The sequence below is a fragment of the Glycine soja genome, chromosome 4, assembly GCF_004193775.1.
Source record: "Glycine soja cultivar W05 chromosome 4, ASM419377v2, whole genome shotgun sequence".
Taxonomy (NCBI): Eukaryota; Viridiplantae; Streptophyta; class Magnoliopsida; order Fabales; family Fabaceae; genus Glycine; species Glycine soja.
The window spans coordinates 30,707,551-30,719,051 of record NC_041005.1 but is presented as its reverse complement, the minus strand read 5'-3'; the positions used below and the strand labels follow the sequence as shown (position 1 = coordinate 30,719,051).

The 11,501-nt window shown below is 38.6% G+C and overlaps 1 non-coding gene across 1 annotated transcript; it reads right to left on the bottom strand.

Moving 5' to 3' along the window:
• Positions 1–478: 478 nt before the first annotated feature.
• On the bottom strand, positions 479–585 carry LOC114411000. Its single transcript, XR_003666387.1, has one exon. It is a non-coding gene; the product is annotated as a small nucleolar RNA R71 (small nucleolar RNA).
• Between the last annotated feature and the right edge of the window lie 10,916 nt (positions 586–11,501).

Below are 11,501 nucleotides of genomic sequence, written 5' to 3'. Positions count from 1 at the left end.
TGTGCATTCTGTTATTGGTGATTTTGAACATCCTGATTTTGAGCATTATAATTTTGAGCATTCTGATTCTGAGCATTCTGATTTTGAACATTCTGAGAACATGGCACAACCTCCACCCCGTGAGAGGACTCTAAGGGAAATGGCTGCACCTGATTTCACCTACGAAAGCTTGTGCATGCAATACCCTGATGAAGATGTCCCATATGTTCTTAAAACTGGACTAATTCATTTGCTTCCAAAGTTTCATGGCCTTGCAGGTGAAGACCCGTACAAACATTTGAAGGAATTTCATATCGTCTGCTCCACCATGAAACCCCCAGATGTCCAAAAGGATCACATATTTCTGAAGGCTTTTCCTCATTATTTAGAGGGAGTGGCAAAGGACTGGCTGTATTACCTTGCTCCAAGGTCCATCACGAGCTGGGATGACCTTAAGAGAGTATTCTTAGAAAAAATTTTCCCTGCTTCCAGGACCACAACCATCAGGAAGGATATCTCAGGTATTAGACAACTCAGTGGAGAGAGCCTGTATGAATACTGGGAGAGATTTAAAAAACTATGTGCCAGTTGCCCTCACCATTAGATTTCAGAGCAGTTGCTTCTCCAATATTTTTATGAATGACTCAGTAATATGGAGAGAAGTATGATAGATGCTGCCAGTGGTGGAGCCCTTGGAGACATGACTCCTGTTGAAGCCAGAAACTTGATTGAGAAGATGGCTTCCAACTCCCAGCAGTTTAGCGCCATAAATGATGCTATAGTCATTAGAGGAGTGCATGAGGTAGCTACAAACTCAGCTGCATCATCTGAAACTAAGAAGCTTGAAGGCAAACTGGATGCATTGGTTAACTTGGTAACCCAGCTGGCCTTGAACCAGAAATCTGTACCTGTCGCAAGGGTCTGTGGTTTGTGCTCCTCTGCTGACCACCATACAGACCTTTGCCCTCCCATGCAGCAACCTGGAGCAATTGAGCAGCCCGAAGCTTATGCTGCAAACATTTACAATAGACCTCCTCAACCTCAGTAGCAAAATCAACCACAACAGAACAATTATGACCTTTCCAGCAACAGATACAACCCTGGATGGAGGAATCACCCTAATCTCAGATGGTCTAGCCCTCAGCAACAACAACAACAACCTGCTCCTTCCTTCCAAAATGCTGCTGGCCCAAGCAGACCATACATTCCTCCACCAATCCAACAACAGCAATAGCCCCAGAAATAGCCAACAGTTGAGGCTCCTCCACAACCTTCCCTCGAAGAACTTGTGAGGCAAATGACCATGCAGAACATGCAGTTTCAACAAGAGACCAGAGCCTCCATTCAGAGCTTAACCAATCAGATGGGACAAATGGCTACACAATTAAATCAACAACAGTCCCAGAATTCTGACAAGCTGCCTTCTCAATTTGTCCAAAATCCCAAAAATGTCAGTGCCATTTCATTGAGGTCGGGAAAGCAGTGTCAAGGACCTCAACCCGTAGCACCTTCCTCATCTGCAAATGAACCTACTAAACTTCACTCTACTCCAGAAAAAGGTAATGACAAAAATTTACCTAACAATTTCTGTGCAGGTGAATCTTCCACTGGTAATTCTGATTTGCAGAAGCAGCACATCCCTCCTCTTCTGTTTCCTCCAAGAGCAGTTTCAAAAAAAAAAAATGGAAGAGGCAGAGAAAGAGATCTTGGAAACATTTAGAAAAGTAGAGGTGAACATACCTTTGCTGGATGCAATAAAGCAAATTCCAAGATATGCTAAATTCTTGAAGGAGCTGTGCACTAATAAGCGGAAGCTTAAAGGAAGTGAACGAATTAGCATGGGCAGAAATGTCTCCGCATTGATTGGTAAATCTGTTTCCCAAATTCCTGAAAAATGTAAAGATCCAGGTACATTCAGCATACCTTGTATTATAGGGAATAGTAAGTTTGACAATGCCATGCTAGATTTAGGAGCTTCTGTTAGTGTTATGCCTCTGTCTATTTTTAATTCTCTATCTCTAGGTCCCTTGCAGTCAACTGATCTGGTAATTCATTTAGCTAATAGAAGTGTTGGCTACCCTGTTGGTTTCATAGAAGATGTCTTAGTTAGAGTTGGTGAATTGATTTTCCCTGTTGATTTTTATATTTTGAATATGGAGGATGGGTTTTCTCAAGGATCAGTTCCCATCATTCTAGGCAGACCCTTTATGAAAACTGCTAGAACTAAGATATATGTATATGCAGGCACACTATCCATGGAGTTTGGTGATATAACTGTTCATTTTAATATTCTGGATGCTGTGAAATACCCATCTGAAGATCTTTCTGTATTTCGTGCTGAAATAATTGACCATGTTGTTGATGAATACATGTCTGATCTTTACTCTAATCTGCATGCCTCTCACTTTTTATGCATTGAGTCTGAAATTGTACTTGATCATATGTCTGAATTTGATGCTGAGAGTGAATCTGAAAGTGATATTGATTGCATGTCTAGTGGTGGTGTTTTACCTCTCGAGATTGATTTTATAGAGTCAAATAGGACTAACCATGTTTCAGGAAGTACACATACCTCTGACTTTCTTTATGAGGTACTGGCTGAGAAACCATCTCCTTCTACCACTATCCAGCCGACCACACCAGAATTGAAGCCTCTGCCATCAAATTTAAAATACGCTTACTTGGATGATAGCAAAAGTTTTCCAATGATTATACTTGCCTCCCTTGCTGATGCGCAAGAGGAGAAGTTGTTGTCTGTTCTCAAGAAGCATAAGAAGGCTATAGGCTGGACCCTGGCGGACATTCTTGGTATTAACCCATCCACATGTATGCATCGAATAAATTTAGAGGATGGAGCTAAACCAGTAAGACAGCCACAGAGAAGACTCAACCCGGTGATTCTTGATGTAGTGAAGAAGGAGATAACCAAGATTTTGCAAGCTGGAATCATTTATCCTATCTCCGACAGCCAATGGGTGAGTCCCGTCCAGGTAGTCCCGAAGAAGACCGGCCTCACAGTGATAAAAAATGAGAAGGAGGAGCTGATTCCTACTCGGGTGTAGAACAGTTGGAGAGTCTGCATTGACTATAGGAGGCTGAACCAGGTTACCAAAAAGGATCATTTTCCCCTACCATTCATTGACCAGATGCTTGAACGTCTGGCAGGTAAATCTCACTACTGTTTCCTTGATGGTTTTTCTGGTTATAGGCAAATAACTATTGTTCCTGAGGATCAGGAAAAGACCACATTCACTTGCCCCTTTGGCACTTTTGCCTATAGGAGGATGCCTTTCGGCCTGTGCAATGCCCCTGGTACCTTCCAACGGTGCATGATTAGTATTTTCAGTGATTTCTTAGAAAATTGCATAGAGGTGTTTATGGATGATTTCACTGTGTATGGATCCTATTTTGATGGTTGTTTGGATAGTTTGGAAAAAGTTTTGAATAGATGCATTGAAACTAACCTTGTTCTAAATTTTGAAAAATGTCATTTTATGGTTGAGCAAGGTATAGTTTTAGGCCACATTATTTCCAATAAGGGTATTGAAGTAGATCCTGCAAAAATTTCTGTTATTGCACAATTTCCTTACCCCTCTTGTGTGCGAGAGGTGCGATCTTTTCTTGGTCATGCTGGATTCTACAGGCGCTTTATAAGGGATTTTAGCAAAGTAGCCCTTCCATTGTCCAACTTGTTGCAAAAGGAGGTGGAGTTTGACTTTAATGACAGATGCAAAGAGGCTTTTGATTGCCTCAAAAGAGCGCTGACTACCACCCCCATCATCCAGGCACCCGATTGGACAACCCCTTTTGAGCTTATGTGTGATGCATCAAATTATGCATTGGGGGCTGTCCTGGCTCAGAAAATTGAGAAATTGCCCAGGGTGATATACTATGCTTCTAGGACTTTAGATGCTGCCCAAGCGAATTATACTACTATTGAGAAGGAGCTTCTAGCCATAGTTTTTGCTCTTGAAAAATTTCGATCTTATTTGCTTGGTACCCGCATTATTGTTTATACTGACCATGCAGCTCTAAAGTACTTGTTGAAGAAGGCTGATTCTAAGCCTAGGTTGATCCGATGGATGCTCTGGCTTCAAGAGTTTGACTTGGAGATCCGTGATAGGAGCGAAGCAAAAAATTTAGTTGCTAATCATTTGAGTCGGATCGAACGTGTAATGGATGCGGATTCACCCATTCGGGATGATTTCCCGGATGACCATTTGTATATACTGTATAGTATTTCGGACTCTCTTTCTACTCCCTGGTTTGCCAACATTGTCAATTATTTAGTTGCTTCTGTTTTTCCTCCCTTAGCATCTAAGGCCCAAAAAGATAAAATTAAAAGTGATGCTAAGCATTTTATTTGGGATGACCCCTACTTGTGGAAATTGTGCAGTGATCAGGTCATTAGACGGTGCATTCCAGATCATGAGACTGACTCAGTCCTGCAGTTCTGTCATTCTTCCGCACCGGGAGGTCATCTGGGCGTTCAAAGGACAGCTCGCAAAGTGCTTGATTGTGATTTTTATTGGCCCACCATGTTTAAAGATGCGTGGAAGATCTGCAGCACTTGTGAGCAGTGTCAGAGAGTAGGAAATACACTTACATGGCGACAACAAATGCCTCAGCAACCTATGCTATTCTGCGAGGTGTTTGATGTCTGGGGTATAGATTTCATGGGCCCTTTTCTTGTCTCTTTTGGTTATGTTTACATTCTCCTTGCAGTTGACTATGTTTCAAAATGGGTGGAAGCCAAGCCCACTAGAACTAATGATGCTAAAGTTGTTGCAGATTTTGTCAGGTCTAATCTGTTTTGCAGGTTTGGAGTACCTAAAGCAATTGTTAGTGATCAAGGAACCCATTTTTGCAGCAGAACAATGCATGCCCTGCTTAAAAAGTACGAGGTTGTACACAGGGTATCCACACCATACCACCCCCAGACCAATGGACAGGCAAAAATTTCTAACAGGGAGATCAAGAGAATTTTAGAGAAGATTGTGCAGCCAAGCAGGAAAGATTGGAGTACCATGCTTGATGATGCTCTCTGGGCCCATCGGACTTCCTACAAAGCGCCCATAGGAATGTCTCCTTATTGGGTTGTCTTTGGAAAGGCATGTCATCTTCCAGTGGAAATTGAGCACAAAGCATACTGGGCAGTGAAGACTTGCAACTTCTCTATGGATCAAGCTGGTGAGGAAAGAAAGTTGCAACTGAGTGAGTTAGATGAAATCCGCCTAGAAGTCTGCGAGAATGCCAAGTTCTACAAAGAAAAGACCAAGAAGTTCCATGATAGCATGATAGTTAAGAAGGACTTCATGGTTGGGCAAAAAGTGTTATTGTATAATTCTAGGCTTGGAATCATGAGTGGTAAGTTGAGGTCTAAGTGGATTGGTCCTTTTGTTGTTACTAATGTTTTTCCTTATGGTACAGTTGAGATCAAAAGCGACTCCACAAACAAGAGCTTCAAGGTCAACGGACATTGACTTAAGCCATTCCTCACGAACCCTTCTTTAGTCGACGTAGTGGTGGAGGAGACTTCCTTACTCCACCCTACTCTTCCTCCACCATGACTTAGGGAGTTTTTCTTTTCCTATCTCCTTCTTTGCTTTTATTACACTTGTCCAATTCTATTTAATGATTTAATTGTTTTTAATCTTTTAATTGTGCTACATTGAGGACAATGTGTTGTTTAAGTATGGGGGGGGAGTGTTCTTTGGTTTTGCTAGTTTTGTTGGTTTTGTTAATTTGTTAGTTGTGTTAATTTGTTAATGTTGTTAGTTTCGTCGGATTTCTAGTTTAATATTTTGGGTCAATTCTGTGTGCATGTACGACTTTGCATGTTTTTCTTTGAATTATAGGATATGTTCAAGAAATGGGTAATTGTTTTGAAAATAAAAGTTCTTGACATTTTGTGACTTGAAATCCTTGATTCTCCTCTACATGTCATGATAGTTTTGAAAGCTCAATTTGAAAGTGATGAGTTTTCCTTTGTGAGAATTTGAGCCATCCATCATCATAATCATTTGGTGTGTTTTGCCCGATTGATTGCTTGCAAAATAGCCTTGGCTTGATTCTTGTTCATGCTTCCTAATTCACATGTATATTTGGAAATGATTGAGGCAATTTTGTTCTCATAAGCTCCTAGCCAAATGGACTTACCTTGAATTAATTCCTTTGATAGCCCTTTTGAGCCTTGTTTCCCTTTCCTTGTTTTGAAGCTCACTACAAGCCTTAAATGAAAAACCATGATATCACCATATCCTTAAGGAATTTTGGAGCTTTGGAATTGTTTTGGGAATAAGTGTGGGGGTTTTTGTTTCATTGGATAACATGTTTTGTTGGCTATGCTTCATGATGTATTTTGGGCCATACTTGCTGTACATTGTATATTGGTTAAATGTTGGACATGCTGAATGAGATGTTGTTTCTCAAAGGCTACGTACGTAAAAAAAAAATCGAAAAAGAAAAAGAAAAGCAATAAAGTTGAGTGAATAAGATCTTAAATGACAAAAGAATGATGAGACTCTTGGTTCTACTCTTTATGTTTAAATTTTATCTTTACTTCTTTTTATTTTCTTATTTTTTCTTAATATGCACTTATTCCCCATTGCTCCTTTATTCCTTTGGGATTCAGCCACTTATTCCATATTTTTCCATACCTTGTCCTCGGCCCTATTACAACCTTAAAAGACCTTTTGATCCTCATGTGCTTGTGTCTATGGGTTGACTGTCAATTTTAGAATCTTGCCAAGTTTATGTGGTGTTTGTTTTCATGGGTGCTTCGAGGGTAAATAGTAGCCTAGACACTTGAGAGATAGAGTGTATATCTTGTGAGGCTTTATCACTTTTCATTCTTGAGTTGATTAACTATTTTTCCATGATTGGGTTGCTTGGATGATTTTCATGAATGTCTTGACTTTTCGGATCTCCTTATGTTAGATGTAACCCATTCCTTTCATTCCTTGATGTTCATTGAGAAATATGTGAATGTTTTCGTTTGTCTCTCTTTGATATCCTTGGATTTTGTTCTTTGTTTCATTTTGCCCAGGAGTGCAAAAGGCTAAAGTATGGGGGGTTTTGACGTGCCATCATTTTCTTCTATTTTCTAAACCCTTTTTGCACCATTTTAATTACTGATTGGTCTTAATTGCCAATTAATTAGGCAGTTTTATTATTTGGGCTCATTTAGCTAATTTGATGTTTTTAATCTAATTTCAGGAATTAGTGAAACATTGGGCTTAATCCGGATTTTGGTTGTGGACTTGAAGAGGGAAAATAAAGAAGCGCTTACCTTAGTTAATTTCTAATTAGGAAATTTCGCAATTTTATTCTATGTGGTTTAGTGTTTATTTCGTTTTGGGCCAGAGTATTGTAATAGGGCCCAGTGGCTTTGAGTGACTCTTTTTAAATAGCAACCTTGGGATTTGTGCGAGGCTATTTTGTTATGTTATTCATTATTCAGAGCTTTGTTTTAGGTTTTACATTTTTCTGCTTGAATGCTACTGTTTGGTTCTTAATGCAATTTTCCATTTTCTGCTTCTAATAACAATTTTGTTCTTGTTTCTTCTTCTACTTTCATTTACGTTTCTGCTTCATTTACGTTTCTGCTTTTAGTTTCATTTGCGTTTTCTGTTTGAATCAATGGAAGGCTAGATTTTCTGGTGTTGTTTCCTTTTGAGGACGAAGCCCAACTCTCTTTGAGGTTTCGTTTATAATATGGCTTCCTGGCAGTTTCCCCTTCACCAGTTAACCCAAATTCGTGAACATTAATCAGTGCACGCTTCATGTTCGATTAATTGCCTCTGAGCCTAACTTGCGTTCATGCTTAATGGACGAAGAGCTAACTGGTGTATGTGTTGCCTAATCACGTATTGACAACCCTAAGTTGATTTTCGCTTAGTAAATTGAAATAGGGTTGGATTAAGTGGTTAACTGTTAGGGACGAATTCTCCATAACCCAGGATAAGAGAATGGCTTATGAATCAGAGGAAACAACCCATTTTTAATATTAGTAGTTTTGTATTCCAGTTTACTTGTTCTGTCCTTTAAATCACAAAACAAACAAACCCCCCCCCCCCAATCGTTACTGTTACTGCAAGTGTATTATGAGCATTTGGTTTATCATTGCTCGTTGGGAAACGACCTAGGATCACTTCCTAGTTACTGCATTTGCATGTTTATTTGATTCGGGTACGGCCTCGATCAGCAAGAAAGAGCACTTTCGTTCAAGAATATGAAAAGTATAGAATTTTATTGGGAGAAAGCATTTTGGATATGCATAAGCATTTTACACATGTGGTGAACCATTTGTTGGCTTTTGGCAAGACTTTTGAAAGAAAGGAGCTCAATGTCAAAGTTCTGAAAAGTCTCATTAAAACTTGGCAACCTAAAAGAAATCAAAGGATTTAACAACCATGATGGTAGCTACACTTTTTGGCAAGCTAAGGGAGTATGATTTAGAGCTTGGGAGGCTAAAGGATGAAGAAGAAGTTGACAAGAAAAAGAAGGGATTAGCCTTACAGACAAGTTCTTCACATCATGAAGCTAGTGATGAAGACCCTTCGTAAAATTTGGATAATGAAAATTTGAATTTTCTTGTTAAGAAGTTCTCCAAGTTCATGAAGAAGAAAGGAAGAGACAAATGGAACTTTCAAAATAAGAGAACTAAGAAAAGTGACTCCACTTCCACAATCTACACATGCTTTAAGTATGGGAAGCATGGCAACATAAAAGCGGATTGTCTAACCTACATCAAGAAACAATAAGAAGGTGATAAGAAGCAAAAGAAGCCATTTAAGAAGAGAATAGTGTCGCAACCTACCCTTTGACGGGGGGCAGTGCGAAAAGCAAAGGTGCATCTTTCCAAAAAGGAGAACACACAGGAGTCGCCACCAACGTTTATTCGAGGAAAACGTTAGAAAAACCAAGAAAGAAAAGGTCTAATAATTTTGAAAAGAAGGGTTTGGGAGTTGTTTACACATAGGGAAGGTGTTAGCACCCCACGCGCCCGTCACGAGGGACGACAACCTTTAATCCGGTGTGCAAAAACGTGACTTCAATATTATTTATTTTCCTTTTTTTATATATATTTTTTTAATTTTTTGGGGTCTACAAGGGTGTTGCCCTTGCTCCTACGTATCCTCAGGTGCGATGAGGAATTTAGACCTACGTAGTTCTTTAAAGTGAGAAAGTTTGTGTGTCAAATTGTTTTTATGCTTTTGAAAGGTTCACTTTTAATTAATAAGAACAAAATAGGGTCGTTAAGGCATTGGACCTTGAACGATCTCAAGTGACTTTGATGGAGAGAAAATCAGTTATGCATTGGTTTTATTAACTTTCAATGTCTTTAAAAGACAACTTTACGACACTAATGATCAGTTAAGATTAAACTTTACAAAAAAATATGATATTACCGATGATAGAAGTAGAAGATGAATATGCACAAAACAACAAGGGTGGCCCCTAAGGGTGCATAGATCACATTCAAATCTTAAAAACAAAACTAACCGATGATCTCACAAAGAACATCGAACAAAGAACGATGTAAAGATTGATCACAGTCGCGATTTGGCAGCGCCTCAGCTTCGTTTCCTCTTCTTTCTTCTTCTTCTCTCTTATTTCTCTCAATTTCCTTCATTCCTCAATGCTGGAAGCCCCTCTTAGCCTCCCCTTCACGCCTATTTATAGAAAAAGGGACACTTGGGACAATGGTAGCTCACCCAGGCAAGCTAAGGCTAAGTCCTGAAGTCACTAGCTCACCCAGGTGAGCTGGTTCCTTCACCCTGAAGTGAAACATTGAAGTATCAAAAGTATTAAGCAAAAGACATTGTAGTCTTGCACAACAAAATAGGAGACATTGAAGTCTTGGGAATGTAAAAGACTAAAGAAATGGAAGTCTTGAAATGTAAAAGATTGAAGACATTGAAGTCTTGAATATGTAAAGACTAAAGACATTGAAGTCTTGCAAAAAGGTAGAGACTGAAGATATTGAAGTCTTGTAAATGTAAAGACTGAAGACATTAAAGTCTTGAAATGTAAAGACTGGAGACATTGAAGTCTTGAAAATGTAAAGATTGAAGACATTGAAGTGTTGAAAATGTAAAGACTAAAGACATTAAAGTCTTGAAATGTAAAGACTGAAGGCATTAAAGTTTTGAAAATGTAAAGACTGAAGATATTGAAGTCTCTGAAATGAAAATGAAGAAGACATTGTAGTCTTTTGAAAGTTTAAATGAATGAAGACATTGAAATCTTTGAAATGTTTCACTAAAATGCAAACACGCTTGGTGAAGAAATGAAACCCCCAAACCGATCAGGACAACACACATTTTTTTTTTCAAAAACAAATGCGACGAAGGAGGAACGAAAGCATACAAATAGAATTTCTCATAACCAATAATGAGATTAAGACATTTGCATTTTGTTTCTAAAGAAGCATTAGAAGAAACACTCGGTCCAACCGAATAGAGGAAAATGACACAAAGGTGTATAAAGCTCCACACAGGCAAGTGTTTCATCTTAATTCCAAATCACAGATATGTCATAAATTGATTTTGCAAGTGATTTCCCATCAAATCTAAGATAATGTGCATAATCATCATGGATCAATAGGACTTTTTAAGGTCAGACTTGTAGGAAATTTTGGCTTTAGTTGCTCTGGTCTTTCTTTTCTCGGTGTGAGTAGTAGAGCAGACATAAAGATTTGGTTAGTAACTTAAATGGGCGATCACTTCCTATCCCCTCATGTCTTGACCGAGTTACTATTGTTTCCCTTCCTTTTACTCTTGACAACAACTCTGCGCATGGTTCATACATTGGTTGTTCCAAAGAATTTGTTTTTTCTATTCTATTTTCCTTTTTATTCTTCTTCATTTTTGATCGATTTTTTTCTTTTTCTTTTTCCTTTCCTTTTTTGTTTTCCTTTCTTCTCTTTTTTTTATGAACATTTAAATTCTTTCAAAAATCCATGACTAACCAAAAGATGGTAGAAATCTACCTTGGAAGATACCCCTGCTTTCTTATCCTAGGGTAAGGTAGGAAACTTTCATTCTAGGTCAGGATTCTGGTAAAAATCAAAAGTCTGGCTCAAAAGGCTTGCAAATGGCAGAAAATAATGTATATTGGGACAATTGTTTGGCCAATGGCTTAGAAAGAAGGAATGCCTAGATCACTTCCATGAATCATATGCTATGACAATTAGAAATTCATGCAAAATCAATTGTAGAACATATCCATGCGGACACTCAATATAAGATTTATGGTCACGCAATCACTAGGGCTTAGGGTCTGCTTCCACTTTCAGATCAAATCAGTGTTTCAACAATTGTTCTTTTATCAAGTCCATGCAAAAACATCTTAGTCCATTTTTGTATTCGGTAAAGTCCTTCATTATTTTCATCCTCAAGATACACACATTTTTAAAAAAAAAAAAACCTTTTTTGTTGTGTTTTGATCTGAAATTTTTTTCAAAGAACACTGGTGATAAGCATGTTAGTTTTAGAAAAAGTTTGAAACCTAGACAA